Source organism: Callithrix jacchus, chromosome 2 (genome assembly GCF_049354715.1).
Source record: "Callithrix jacchus isolate 240 chromosome 2, calJac240_pri, whole genome shotgun sequence".
In the NCBI taxonomy this organism is placed as follows: Eukaryota; Metazoa; Chordata; class Mammalia; order Primates; family Cebidae; genus Callithrix; species Callithrix jacchus.
Genome location: NC_133503.1, coordinates 33692615 through 33708692, shown reverse-complemented (window position 1 = coordinate 33708692; position 16078 = coordinate 33692615).

Genomic DNA, 16078 nt, shown 5'->3' with positions numbered 1-16078 from the left:
AATCTCCATTTAAAAAAATAGGCAAAGGATATGAACTGACACTTTTCAAAAGATGACATACATGTGGCTGACAAATTTATGAAAAAAGGTTCAACATCACTAGTCACCAGAGAAATGCAAATCAAAACCACAATGAGATACATCTCACACCAGTCAAAATGGCTATTACTAAAAAGTCAAAAAATAATACGCTGATGAGGCTGCAGAGAAAAGGGAATGCTTACACACTGCTGGCGGGAATGTCTGCCACTGTGGAAAGCAGTTCAGAGATATCTCAAACAACTTAAAATAGCTAACATTTGATCCAGTAATCCCATTCCTGGGTATATAGCCAAAGGAAAATAAATCATTCTACCAAAAAGACACACTCACTCACAATAGTAAATGGAATCGCAGCACTATTCACAATAGTAAATGGAATCAGCCTAGGTACCTATCAACTGGATTGGATGAACAAAATGTAGTAAGTATACACCACGGAATACCACGCAGCCACAACAAAGAATGAAATCATGTCCTTTGCAGCAATGTGAATGCAGCTGGAGACAGTATTCCTAAGTAATTAATGCAGGAACAGAAATCCAAATATCACATGTTCTAACTTATAAGTTGGAGCTGAATATTGACCAAACATGGGAACAACAGATACTGTGGACTACTAGAAGGCAGGAGGGCAGGGGGAGGGACGGTGGGTTAAAAACTACCGGTACTATGTTTACTAACTGGGTGATGGGATCTGTATTAGTCTGTTTTCATGCTGCTGATAAAGACATATCCAAGACTGGGCAATTTACAAAAGAAAAAGGTTTAATGGACTCACAGTTCCACATGGCTGGGGAGGCCTCACAATCATGGCAGAATGTGAAAGTTACATCTCACATGGCGGCAGACAAGAGAAGAGAGAACTTGTGCAGGAAAACTCCCCTTTATAAAACCACCAGATCTCATCAAACTTATTCACTATCATGAGAATAGCACTGGAATGACCCAACCCCATGATTAAATTACCTCACACTGGGCCCCTCCCACAACACGTGGGAATTGTGGGAGCTATAGTTCAAGATGAAATTTGGGTGGGAACACAGCCAAACCATATCAGGATCCATGCCCAAAAACTTAGCATCACATAATATACCTATATAACAAACCTGCACATGCACCCCTGTATCTAATACAAAAGTTGAATATTTTTTTAAATCTTGGTCAAGAAGGTTTGTATCAGCTTCACTCATAGTAGCCTCAAACAGTTAACAACCTAACTTCCTTCAAAAAGAAAACCAGTAAACAAACTGTGGTATTTTTATACAATGAAAATGCTATTCAACAACTTTAGCAATGAAATACCGACACATGCAGACAGTATGGATGCATCTCAAAGTATAATGCTGAATGAAGAAACCAGACACAAAAAGTACTTACTGTGTGATTTCACTTACATAAAACTCAAGAGTAGACTAAGCTCATCTATGGTGATAGAAATAAGAATCGTTGCCTATTAGAAATAGACAGGACTGACTGGAAGGGATACAAGGGACTCTCGGTGTTAATCAAAGTGTTCTATGTCTTGGCTCTGGTGTTGGTCATAGGTGTGTATATTCGTCAAAATTCAGCAGGTTACGTATTTAAGCAATATGCATTTCCCTGTAGGTAAATTTTGCTTCAGATTTTTTGTAAAAAGTGATCATGCTGGCTGCTGCATGAGAAAAGACAATCAGGCTAGAGGGATTGTGGGCAGAGAGCAGTCAGCAGGCTGCAGCAGTTACCCAGGGCAGAGATGGCAGCGACTTGAACTCAGTGGCGGCAGTGAAGAATGAGACCAATTTGGAATGATGGTCTCCTCTAGAGCATCTTCTCTCTAGGGGTGACAGCCCTCATAAATCTCCTCTCACCCCTTTACAGTATGCACCACTGGGCCCACTGCACTAATTCTACAAACACTATTGATAGGCCTCCATGCCAGGTACCTGATCATACTCCACTTCTCAGGATTCTGTTTATATATGTTGGGATCCTGTCTGCGTTCCAAATCAGGCTGTATCCCCTTATTAGTGCACAATGTTGGGCAAGTTCAATAACTTTCTAGAGCCTCAGTACTATTTTCAGGTATATGGGGATAATAATTATATTTATCCTGAGTACTTATAAGGATTCTATATAGATAAAATAATGCTTATTAGGTTTAAATCATATAATAATGGCAAAGTGGCTAGTCTACTATCTGGCACACAGTAGGTAGTAAAGAAGGGATAAACCCTTCCCTTCTTCCCTAGTCTCCCTAATTAGGCTGGTGCTTTTATTGTCTTCCTGACCACATAGTGGGCCACAGTGACAGGTGTGCTGCAGGTATTAAATAAATACCTGCTTTGGTCATTGCCCAAAATATCACAAAATAAGACATTTTGTGGAGTGGATTCTGGGTGCAGAATTTGCTTAGCTGAGAATGTAGTTTTAGAGAACATGGCTTTGCTCTAATTAGAACCCAGCAAAACTCAAAAGTTCAAATGTAACTCAGATCTTTGTGGTTTTGACTCAACTTTGTGGTTGGGAAATTTTGAAAAAAATGTGGTTCTAAATAAAAGCTAAGGAAAAAGTCTTGCTTAAAAAAGCTAATAAAGACTACTGATTTAAATAGTGTTTTATGAAACAATATTATGATGTATTAAAAGCAAAAAGACAGAAACATATGGATTAGATTCCCCTGGAAATACATCAAGTTTTAAAGTATAGGGAAATGGCACTCAGGAAAATGTGGAGGCTTTGTTCAACTGAAAGCACAAACCATTTTCTGAGTTTATTAAGACATTTGCATCTTGTGATAAGCTCAGAGAGGGCTCCCCATTTTTTGGTCAAGTGGCATCAGACCACCTGTCTTCAAAAGCTAGTCAATGCATCATGCAGCAAAATCAAACATATTTGAATAATAAAGAGACATTCTGGGAAAACACCAGAGTTGAGGGAGAAATGGACTTGGAATCAAAGCTAACTCGTCTGATGGGCTTCTATTTGCTTTCAACAGAAGATGACATACAGCTTCCAGTCAAAATGGTGAATTAAAACATATATTTACCTGTACTCCCTTGAGAAACACCATTTAATTAACAGTCAAAAGAATTTTGTTATGGTATAATCCCCATGGACAATGAGAACAGGAAAGAATACAACAAGAAGAACATTTTGGAAGCTGGACAAGTGATAACCAATTTAGCTGATCTAAACAATTTCATCCTAAATAAACAGTAATGAAATCCAAAAATCAACTGGTCAGGAAATGGTAACAAGATTATCTCTGGAAGTGAAGACGAATGTCCATCTAAAAAGAAGAGAACTGGTTTACAGTCTGTTTAGGAAACTGCCAAACCTTCAGATACCCATCCTCACTCCGTCGCCAGTGACAGCCTCTTCACCACTCCTGCAGAAGACCATAAGATTATTTTCTGGAAAGGATGACATAGTATTAAGATCACCAAGCACTGTTGAAGGTGGAAGTATCAGAATGAAAACAGAAAGATTAAGTGAAGTTTTACATACTGTTATAGAGTAAATTGTGGCCCCCAGCAATATCAATATGTCAAGGCCCTAATCCCCAATGTGACCATATTTAAAGATAGGGCCTCTAAGGAGGTAATTAAGGTTAAATGAGGTCATAAAGATTGGGCCCTGATAGGACTAATCTACATATAGGAGAGGAAGAGACATCAGAGTCTCTTCCTCAGAGTCTTTTCCTCAGAGAAAAAGCCATGGAGGACATAGTGAGAAGGCTGGCATCTATAAGCCAGGAAGAGAGCCCTCACCAGAAAGCAACCCTGCTGGTACCTTGATCTTGGACTTCCAGCCTCCAAAACTGTGAGAAAATTAATTTCTGTTGTTTAAGCCACACAGTCTGTGGTGTTTTGTTATGGCAGCCCCAAAGAACTGACATGCATATTGAATAAGGAGATGTTAAGCCTTCCCCTGCTGAGCTCCCAGAATGCTGGTAGTCAGATAAATATCCTCCAGGCAGAAGACTGGAGAAGATTTCTCCAAGCAATCTGATTAGTCTCTGAAAAAAGAGCAAAAAGATACCAACATTGAGGATTTTCTATGAAAACAGGCCAGCTAGATGACACTACATGAAGTTCATGGTACAAACAGCGCCACCCGAGTACCTGGATCTTTCAGGTCAGCTTGTGGTTACCTCCGCCCTTAAATATGAGCAACAACAAACAATCACTAGGCATTTGAGGAAAGTGCCAGCAAAAAACACAGTGTAAAAAACAAATAGGTAAGGAGGAGAAAACTTTGTAAAATTATTAATATTAGAGAATATTACATCTACGAAATAAAAACAAGATGCTATTTTAAAAAGGAACATTTAGAAAACAGAATTCTTGAAAGTGTTTTTTTAAATTATGGTAGAAATAAATATAATTTTTTTAAAAACTCAAAGATTTAAAGAAATGGTTTGGAAAACAGAGAAGACAAAAAGATGAAAAATAAGAGAAATAAGAATTTGGGAGAAAATTCAATAGATCCAATATCCAAATACTAGGAGTTCAGGGTGGGGGAGGATGGTAGAAAATAAGAGAAAAATGAGAAAATCATCAGGGAAATAATTTTCATAATTAATAACCAGAACTGAAGGATATGAGTTTCCAGATTGGAAAGACCTACCAAATGCCTTGCACAATGAGCAAAAATAGATCCAAATCAAGGAATCTTATAAAATTTCAAAATAACAAGGACAAAGAAGAACTCTTATAGTAGGAGAGAAAGAAAGTTTTCATAAAAGAGCCTTCTTAGCAACACTGGAAGCTTGAAGACAATGGCATGAGTCTACCAACATTCTGAGAGAAAAGGATCTCCAATCTAGAATTTTATACCCAGCCAAACCATCAACCAGGAATGAGGACTCAGTGGTTCATGCGTGTAATCCCAGCACTTTGTGAGGCCAAGACAGGCAGATCATGAGATCAGGAGTTCAAAACCATCATGGCTGACATGGTCAAACCCTGTCTCTACTAAAAATACAAAAAATTAGCCAGACCTGTGCTGCAATGCCTGTAGTCCCAGCTACTCAGGAAGCTGAGGCAGGAGAATTGCTTGAACCTGGGAGGCAGAGGTTGCAGTGAGCCAAGATTGTGCCACTGCACTCCAGCCTGGGCAACAGAAATAGACTCTGTCTCAAAAACAAAAACAAAAAAGAATGAGGATCCAATAAATACATTCTCAGACATGCAAGGTCTCAAAAAAAATTGCTTACCTCTTTATAAGTTAATGGGAAAAAAAAATGTGCTCCTCCAAAATGATGAAGTTACTCAAGAAAGAGGACATGGAACCCAAGAAGCAAGATTAGTAGGAAAGGAAACCAGAGGAATTGTCAAGATATTCATGAAGAGTAGTCCTCAAACAATAGCTAAAAAGCAGACCTAGGAAGCACCCAGCCCAGCTCCCAAGGTTCCAGGAGGCATGTCCTCAAGAAGATGAAGTTGGTATTACCAGAATCATGAATATAATGTTGAGACAAATTGTATTCAACTCGGGGAGAGTTTGGTGTCAGATTAGTGACACATACATAAAAAAATAATTAGAGGAGGATAAAGATTAACTCCAGGGAACAAATGTGGATCAGGAAAGCACAAGTCATCACACCTCAGCTGTGAATAGTGTTTTCAGGGTCAAAGTAGCATCATCGTTGAATACCGATCTAATAAAATTACACTAAAACTGTCTGGAAAGATGCGGGATGGAGAGCAGGGGTGTTGACAGGCAGTGGGGAAAATAACTCACTTCTCTTCTTCTCCAGTGAGAAGTCAATACACAATGGTGAAAATGAAAAATTCAAGCAGCAAAAACATAAACATGTCATGTAGAGATATGCATTTAAAAAATTAGCCTAATTACTAAAAGTAGATGCCTCTAGATAGTAGAAAATTGTGGAGGAGGGGTGATGGACAAGTCCAGGACTTTGTGTGCCTGCACGCGTGTGTTCGCAACATGCAAGCTGGAACTATTCAACCCTCTCAACTATGTGCAAAGGCAACTTTTATTTGGAAATTAAATATAACAAAAACTAACTAAAAAAACTCTAGGTGAAAAAAGAGGAGGAGGAGGAGAAAGGGAAGCAGGGTGGGGAATGAGAGCAAAAAAGGCATGGCTGCTGTGCCTGGTGAGTCTGATGAGGAGACGCCACAGGCCAGCTGTGCACGCTGCTTCTTCCAGCGGCGCCCAGCTCTCTGACTGCCCTCCTGACAGAGGCCCAGCTAGCTCCCCAGGATTCAGGGGCAGAGAGCATACATTGTTCCCCAAATTTCATATACTTGAAAGCTGTCTGGTTGGCTTTCACAGGAAATGCAGATTGGCACATCCATTTGGAAGATTCATTTTAGTCAAACTTCTTCCAGGATAACCTGACCCCAGGGTGTCTCCCCTGGAGAACACCTGCTCATCAGCACAGGGGTAAGCTTGGTTCTGAGGGTGCATGGAGATCTCAGCCCTCACCCCGGCAGCTGTGTATCCTAATTCAACAGGGTGACTTGAGAACATACGACCCACTGTCTATTCTTCAAGCCCTGGGAAGAACAAGGTTCCCTGGACACTGGCAAGCTCAGACCCAACCCATTCTGTTTCACACTGGTCCAAGCATGGCAAGACCCCATTTTAAGCTTGAACCTTCTAAATAGGTGACTATGCCTGCAAGTGATTTCTTAAATAGTTCTTAGCAGGATCTCAGAGGAAAAACACTGTTTATCAGTCTAAACACACTCACAAAACCTGGAACAGCATTTTACTTATTAACTACTAATATGTAGTTTACATTGGTTTGACTTTCTTTCTTTCTTTCTTTCTTTCTTTCTTTCTTTCTTTCTTTCTTTCTTTCCTTTCTTTCCTTTCTTTCCTTTCTTTCTTTCTTTTGAGACAGAGTTTTGCTCTTGTTACCCAGGCTGGAGTGCAATGGCACAATCTCGGCTCACTGCAACCTCCGCCTCCTGGGTTCAGGCAAGTCTCCTGCCTCAGCCTCCTGAGTAGCTGGGATCACAGGCATGTGCCACCGTGCCCAGCTAATTTTTTGTATTTTTAGTAGAGACAGGGTTTCGCCATGTTGACCAGGATGGTTTCGATCTCTTGCCCTCGTGATCCACCCGCCTCGGCCTCCCATAAGTGCTGGGATTACAGGCTTGAGCCACCATGCCTGGCCAATTTAACTTCTTTCTTTATCATGATAAAAGTAATTCAAGCATATAATAAGAAATTCTGACCCTATGCATAAGTAGCATAAAAAGTCTGTCTGCCTGCCAGGCTCCCAAGACCACTGTGAATAGTTTCTTAGCATTCAACAAGGGTATAATCTAGACATATACATATGAACATACACTTTTCATTTCATACAAATGGGAGTATTCTCTACATAATGCTCTGTACCTTTCTGTTTCTGTACTTGACATGTCTTGATGATCTATAAGATTTTCAATACTTTATAGGCCCTTCAAGTACTTTATAACAGCTTCAAGGTATTTCACTGCACAGATGAACTTAGTTTAATCAGTCCTCTCTTCATGGACATTTACCGGTTTCTCTTTTCTGCTGTCATAAACAATGACATGATCGATGCTCTGAAATTGGTATCACCACATTCACTGATGGACACTACTATATCTGCGAGACAAATTCCTATGTAAAAAATTGCTAAATCAAAAGGGTGGTACATTTTTAATAGAAACTGCCAACTCCAAAAGTCTTACACCAATTTATACTCCCTGCCTTCTCTGGGTGACTGTGCCTGTTTCCCACTCCTTTCCAACAAAATGCATTATCAAATTTTCAAATTTTCATCAGCCTGCTGGTTAAATGGTATCTTGGTGTGTTAACAGACATTTTTAAAAATATGTTTCATTTGCTTACAAGCTTTTTGCTCGATTATAAACACTTCTTTTTCTGTGAATTTCCTGCTCAAGTCTTTACCCAACTTTCCATCGAGTGATCTTTTTTTCTAATTGATTTTTAAAGGTTACATATAAACTCAGGAAATTAGTCAATTCTGAACCAGAATTACGCACCTGACTTATTGAATGGTTTCTTAAATATTAAGAAATGGGGGAATATTAAGAAACAGAGAGAGAGTCCTCCCAGTCTCATGGAAGCACTTAAAAGCAAGAGTGAGGGTAGTAACAGCAGCAATACTAACAGGTGCACATTTAATAGGTACTACTAGAGTGCTGAGCTCTGTTCTAAGTTCATTTCACACAACATCTCATTTAACCTTTACCACAACCCCATGAGGAAGGTATCATTATCCCTATTTTATAGACAAAGAACAGGTCTAGAGAGATAAAGTAACTTGCCTAAAGTCTCACAGCCAGTAAACAGCAGAGCAAGGATACAAAACCAGGTTTGTCCCATTTCAGAGACCCAGCTTCTAACCACGCCCACTCTGTCTACTGTCTGCTTCCCAGTGCTTGGCATGAAGTAGAGACTGAAGGTCAGGTTCGTCACTGCAAACCTGGTACAGCTTGATTCCACCTCGGAGACGCAAGCCATCAATCTAGCATGTGGACTCCGAGGGCAGGAGCCAACTATTGTCCTGCCTCTGCTTTGTTCTGTTTCTAGGAAGGTCTCTGACACAAAGCAGGCATGCAGCAAATGGTGGCTGAGTGACAGCATGAAGGAGGGAATTCACCTGACTTCCCACTTCACCACAAGCTCCTTGAGGGCAAGGACATGGTTGGCCAGCTTGTTCTCCCAAAACTGAGCCCAGTGTCTTCACAGAAAAGACAAGCAAATCAAAGAATGTTTGTTGAACGCAGTGAGCCCTCCACCGTTTTGAAAGATGGCCCTGCCAAGCTTCAGCTTTCAGTCCAGGTGGAAGACTACCACCAACCCCAGGAAATATTTTATTTGACAAGATTTGATGTGTCACCCTGGGGAAACCCAAGGTAAAGGAGTCAGAGATCCAGAAAAACAGGTCAGGAGGATAAGGGTGTCCCTCCCAACTCACAGTCCAAGTCACTGGTTCCCTTTCCCCTCCCATGCCCCAAGATTTTGGCCATTCATGTTTCTCAGCTGAGAACAACAGCAGTCCAAAGCCAGCACACGGTTACCTCCCCGTTCACTGAGTACAGACCCAGCTTTCTACCTGCATTAACCCATCTGTTCTTCCAAACAACCAGACGCAACATGCACTATTAGTGTCCTCATAGGCGAGGAAAGGCACAGAGAGGTTAAGCAAGTTGCTCAGGGTAGCATAAGGCAGAACCAGGACTTTAATCCAGACACACACTGGGCTCCTCTGCCCAGCAGCAATGCTCTCCCCTCCTGAGGGCAACTCCCTCACACCCTGTTCATCCGTCCAGACTCAGCTCCTGTCCTCCCCACTACACAAGAGTCCCAGTTCCCACCCACGGTTCTTGGGGTCCCTCAGCTGGGGATGACTTTGCTCCTGTTCTGCTAGCTGCAAGAGGACCAGCCTATTCTTGTTATTAAGCAATTTGGGGTAGTAAAACCACAGACTATCTCTGATGGCTTGGCTGCCCAGGCTTCCTGTCTTCTGTCCCCAGCATCACGTGCCTGGCAGTAGGGCCCTTAAGGGCAGCCTCCCCAGCCTAGAAGAGACCTGTCCCTTCAAAGGGCTTAATGGACACAGGTGCTACCGGGTGTGCCCTTTCCTCTCCTGCCTGGCCAAGGCAGCCCCTGATCCTGAGGGAGCTGCAGCCAGGCCACAGTGAGCTGGGCCCCCTCTCCCAGGCCCAGCTCCTTTAGGCAGGCACTCCTGCCAGCTATGTGACCTGTGCATAGAGCCTGGCTCTGGAGTCAAACATGGATTTAAATACGCTTACTATCTGTGTGCCGTTAGACAAGTTACTCAACCTCTCTGAGCGCAGGTTTCCTCAACGGTAACATAAGGAGAGTAAGTGTATCCACCTCACACCACCAGGGTTTGGGGGGGATTAGAATGGTTGTAAGACCCCTTACTTTTCAGGAACCTACGCTGTAGTCAGGCACTGGTCACCTCACTACGGGGACCTGCATTATGGAGCCGGTGGAGCACTGAAAGCCCTAAGGAGCCCTTTCCCCAGGAGCGGCCCTCAGCCTCCCTGCCACTCCCACCCGGGCCCAAGCCCCTCTCCTCATTCCCAGCCCGGGATCCCTGATAAGACAGTTCTAGTCTGCAGCCAAGCCCTGCTGGAGGGGCCAGATGCCCCTGCGTCCAAGGACTACCCTGGCTCCCCGCAGCTCTAGCCCCTCATGTTCCCATCTCCAGGTGAATTCTCAAGCCAGGCAGGAACCCTAAGAAGGGAGAGCCCCGAGAGCTGTGAGGAGGCGCCACAGTCCTCACACTGGATCCTTGGCATCACCTGTCTCACTTGTGGGCCTTTGTCCACAAGGAGCAACAACAGCTCCTTCCTCCCACCTCCCAGCTGCGCTGGGCATCTCCTTCCTCTCCCTCCTCCCTTCCCAGAGCTCGGCTGGGCTCGCTCTTAATTAGCCTGACAAAAACAGTCACCAGGGAAGTCCTTGAAGTTGGGGATTTCAACAAAGCTAAACCACTAAATCCCAAGGCCGCCAGCCTGTCTTCACAGCTCCTCCAGCTCTGCCAGAAATTACACTTACTCCCAAGCAGAAACCACAACCCTGGCGGCTTCAGTGTCCTTCTGGCCCACCCCCACCTCGGGCCACCTTATCAAGACAGGCCAGCCTATCCTTTATCTGCCTGCCATCCCTAAGTGCTTCCATTCCCGATAGGCCCCATAAAAGCTGGTAAAAGACAAAGCTGCCCCACTTTTGACAACACTGACTTCAAAGGCCCCGATTAGGTGGGGTCCATCCGGATGCCTTGCGAAGTTAGGAGAGATGCTTGTGCTCCTGGGACGGCCCTGCTGGCCTGGGAATCACTCTGGGAACCCCAGATGTGGGGTAAATGCACAGATGTGGTTAACAGCAAGGACTCTGGAGCCAAAGCAGTCTTGGTTCAAGTTCTAGCTCTGCAACTTGGTAACTGGGCAAGTCACTTACCCCCACAGGCCTCAGTGTTTCCACCTGCCAGATAGGGCTAATAAAATTTTCCTGCCTATCTGATCCTCCAAACTTCACTGGGAAAGGCTTTATGTGGGACAGAGGGCGCCCTCCTGTATAGGGATGGCTGCTTCTCAGGGCCCCCAAGAGTCATCTGTTTAGGGCCCGTGGTAGCAGAGAGAGCTCTCCTTCTAGAATGCATCAGGAAAGAATGAACGAAGAAAGGACTTCAGCCACATGGCATCCCTAGTGTCCACTCCCAATTCCCCACCACATGTCCAGACCCATCAGAGTTCAGGTTCCAAAGCCCCTCATCCTTTACTGACAAAAATCTGCCCCATAGGGAATAGGGAGTTACTGTTTAGCAGGTACAGCGTTTCAACTGAGTAAGATGAAAGCATTCTAGAAATGGATGCTGGTGATGGTCGCAAAACAACGTGGATATTTCATATCAATGTGCTTAATCCCACTGAACTATACACTTAAAAATGGTTAAAACGGCAGATTTTATGTTATGAATATTTTGCCACCATTGTTTATTTTTTGAGATGGAGTCTCACTCTGTCGCCCAGGCTAGAGTGCAGTGGCACAATCTTGACTCAGTGCAACCTCCACCTTCTGGGTTCAAGTGATTCTCCTGCCTCAGCCTCCTGAGTCACTGGGATTACAGGCATGCACCATCACATCTGGCTAATTTTTATATTTCTAGTAGAGATGGGGTTTCACCATGTTGGCCAGGTTGATCTTGAACTCCTGACCTCAAGTGATCCTCCCGCCTCAGCCTCCCAAAGTGCTGGGATTACAGGCGTGAGCCCCTGTGTCCAGCCAACAATTGTTTTTCTTCAATAGTCTGGTTCCTTTGCCTCCCCTCAGGTAGAGGAAAAAGTGGAGAGTAATAGGAACAAGGTGCCTAGCTCTTCCAAGGGAAGGCTTCTTAAGGGAAGGCTGACAATGGCAATGAAGCCCAAGCCAAAAGCTGCCTACCTCCTGCCAGCCCCCAAAGCCATCTGTAGCCCCTTTAGTCCCCTGTCTAGAGGCTCACCACATGAGCATAGGCAAGAGGGGATTCTGGGGAGGGGGACAAGTGCCATGCTCTCTGCCCACCTCCCAGAGGCCCTGGAGTCCAATCCTCCTAGCTACGCCCAGAAATAGTGGCTGCTCTGGACCTCTGCTCCAGGCCCTAAATACAAAGAAATAAGTGCAGAAAGGGGAAGAGGGAAAAGGGAATTAAGTCATCTTCAGCTTTCTCCCAGGTTTCACTGAGAAGAATCAAGGCATTTTTTGGGCCCATTGCCTAGAGACAAAATAGGAGATGAAAATATTTATTTGTTCCTAAGGCTCCAGCAATCCCAGGCTGAAAAGCCCACCTTGGTTGTAACCTACTGCAGCTCAGCTGCTTCCAAGGCAGGTCCTCCCCACAGGCCACCTCCCCATCACTTAGCTCTTGAGGAAGAAGTTCCACTGCCCCACTGGGGCTGGGGGAGAAATGGGATCCCCGTCCCAACAGAAACTGAATCTATTAAATGAGAATTATCCCCTACTGGCATCAGGGAGCCATAAATAGTCCAGCCGCCCCAGTTGAATCACCAGAGCTAGCACTGTGTCAGCATTTCTGTATAAACCAGGGCTTGCTAGGGAATTAGCTCACAGCCATAAAAAATTTGCTCCAGGCTGAGACTTGGCCTAAAGAAAATCTCAGCCCGAGAGTAGACATCGAAAAGAAAGCCAGGCAACACTGCTCCAGACTCTCGAGGACAAGGCTGCTGGTGATCAGGACCTCTTACACTGAGCTCTGCGGTCACCAGCACAGAAGCAGCCAGTGATTTCATGCACCAGTTGGGGTTCTCATAATTCAAAATTTGGCTTGTTTTTATTTTTCAAGCTAAAAGAAGGGATATTTTCTGCTTTGAGAACTTAGAATAGATCTGAGTTTCAAAATGTATAATCCAAACCCTCCCCTTTTCCCTCTGACAGTTAAATACAAAGCAAAATGAGATGTACATCAACAGTGAGCCAGTGCCCATGCTGATGCCTGGGACACTGTTGGGACAGTGGGTGTGGCCTCCCACCCCAAAGTTTCGAAAGCAAGGCCTGGGAGCCCAGTAGATGAGAAGCATAGAATAACTCCATATAGGACACAGGCGCAGTCAGTGGGAAAAGGATGTTTTGTTTTGTATTTTTTCCTCCTCTATGAATGGTCAGTCCAACACCATCTATTAAATAAAGCCAAGCCCTTCCACATTCCATGTACATAAATAACTTCCTGGTAGATTCATGATCTAAATGAAAAGAAAAGCTATGAAAATATTTGAATACATTTAAAAGACTGTATATGTAAAGCCAGAGTAGGAAGGGCTTCATAAGTCATTTTTAAAAAGTCATGAAGAAAGAGAATGTTTTAATATTTAACAATATAATTAGTTTTACATTTTTAGGAAGCCAGATTTGTCATAAAATTAAAACGACAGATGGGAGAAAATATTTGCAACACATATGGCAAAGTTTCTATCCTGTCATATGAAGGACTCATACAAATTAATAAGAAGAAGGAAAGAATAGCAGAAAAATGGGCAAAAAACATGAAAAGGCAACTTAACAGAAAATTTAAGTTGCCAACAATGACAAGATGTGAAACTCCACTGGTGGGTAGGGAAATATAAATCAAAACAAACATGAACCACCAGATGGACAAAACTAACATAGATTGGTAATGCCCAGTGCTAGTAAGGGTACGGGGAAATAGCAGGTCTCATTCATCGCTAAATGTGATCAATTGCTACAACCTTTATGAAAGGTAACTGGCAGCATCTAGCAATTTAAAAAAAAAAAAAATTTTTTTTTTTTTTTGAGTCTCACTCTGTCACCCAGGCTGGAGTGTAATGGCAGGATCTCAGCTCATGGTAAACTCTGCCTCCCAGGTTCAAGCGATTCTCATGCCTCAGCCTCCCAAGTAGCTGGGATTACAGGTGGCTGCCACCACAACTGGCTTTTTTTTTTTTTTTTTTTTTTTAGTATTTTTAGTACAGATGGGGTTTCACCATGTAGGTCAGGCTGGCTTTGAACTCCTGACCTCAAGTGATCCGCCCATCTCAGCCTCCCAAAGTGCTAGGATTACAGGCATGAGCCACTGCACCTAGCCAGCATCTAGTAAAATTTAAAATACCTGCAGTCTCACTTTTAGGAACGTGCCCTATAGACCATACCTACCAGAATGCTTATTGCAGCATTGTTTGTTAGGGCCAAAAACTAAAAATGAATGTCTAGCAGTTAAAATGTTGAAAAAATTATGTTATATTTGTGCTATCAAATATAAATATGCAGGTATTGGAAAAAAAGAATAAATATTTACATTTACTAACATAGAAAAATGATGGATTTTTTTATTTTTAATTCCTCATGTAACGCATTCTCCTTTCACATATTCTGCCTTATTAACGAGTTCATCTGTCTTTATTGTTCTTTTATATCGCTTTATATTTTTCAAAAGTTATTCATATGGATCTGAAAGTTTGCATCTGCCCATGCGCGTTACTGATAGGGGAGGTTTTCAGCAAGTTCACTAGCTAATGTAATATACCATGATGTGGCATTCATTGAAAAGTAATATAAGAATGTCATGTTTAACAGGAGCCAATTTTTATTTTTTCAAAAGAAGAAATGGGTAAAATCTCTAAATATGCACCTATTTTTATTTAAGTGTTTGCATGAAGAAATGCATAGAGGTAATCACCATCTACTGTTGACACTGTAACTTCGGGGTATGAGATTGAAAGGGGGACTCACAAACTGTTGATTTTTTTCTTTATCCATCTTTATACTCTTTGGCTTTTTACAGCAAACATATATTAGTTTCACAATATTTTAAGTAGGAAAGTTTTCAATTACACCAAAATACAAAGTTTATTGGTAAAGAGGAAGTGGTTGCAGAATCTCAAGGCGTGCTTACTGTTAATAAATACTGTAGCATACACTCATCAACAGCCACTAAGGAGCAGCCAGAGAAGTGGCAGTTTCTATACCCAGGAGCTCATGACAAGTAGGAGAGACAAAATACATGATATTCTGAGGGAATAATTTTTAAAATCCATAGGGGTGCAGGGGCAGACAAGGTATGAGCGCTCACATATAAGGGCTTCATGGTAGGGGCTTCTGAGGCCTTTAGAATGGGAGGACATGGACAAATGGAGGATTAGGGCCACGTAAGAGATAACAACAGCATCAACAGAAGATCTCTGGATCTGAATGACATAAGGAGAGGCCAAGGGCTTAAGAAAGGGTCTGACACACAGTAGGTGCTCAGTAATGCTTCCTGAGCTCTGCCTGGCAAACTCCCTACTCTTCTGAAGGTGACAGTGGTAAAAATAGAGTTTGCATCACTCTGAAAGCTACCTCTGCAAAGGACTCGTTTTGGTTTCCCTTTAACAGACTGGTTCTCCAGAAAATGATTCACAACCAGACGGCCCTCTGCCTGGAAATGCTGAGCCAAAGGCAGGCTCTCTGCATGTCCAGGAGCCCCAGCAGGGAAGCACAAGCCTGAAAGGCTCACTTCCAGGGTCACAAGAACAGAATTCACACTGGGGCCCAGCCACAGTCAGTTCCCACAGCCACCCCAACTCCAGGTCAACTCACCCCCATCCAAAGCACACAGTCAGTTACTATCATCCCAGGTATTTAAGTTCCTGGAGAGCAGCAACCACGTCTGTCTGCTCACTCTCCTACGCCCATTGCCCGGCCAGAGTGGGTGCTCAGGGAACACACACTGAATTACGTTTGCCGAGAGAGTTGGTCTTTGCAGCTGAGACCTCTGACTGTTGTCTTTGGTCTCGGGCAGAGGGATACTACCGTCAGCGTCTGGGAAGTAAGAGGTGGAATCTAGGGGCTATAAGGCTGATAAACAATGTTTTGTTTTAGGGACCAAAAGAAAATAGTGACCCACAGCAATATTCTTAAGAGAGTATTGTGTTATTTTCCATGAGGAAGGAGGAAAGGGGAGAGTTTGCAAATTATTTTCATTGGAGGCACAAGCAAGCAGTCTATTTCACACGTGATTTCTAAAGGAGGAATGAGGAAAAAGGGTGGTTTTCCCACAAGC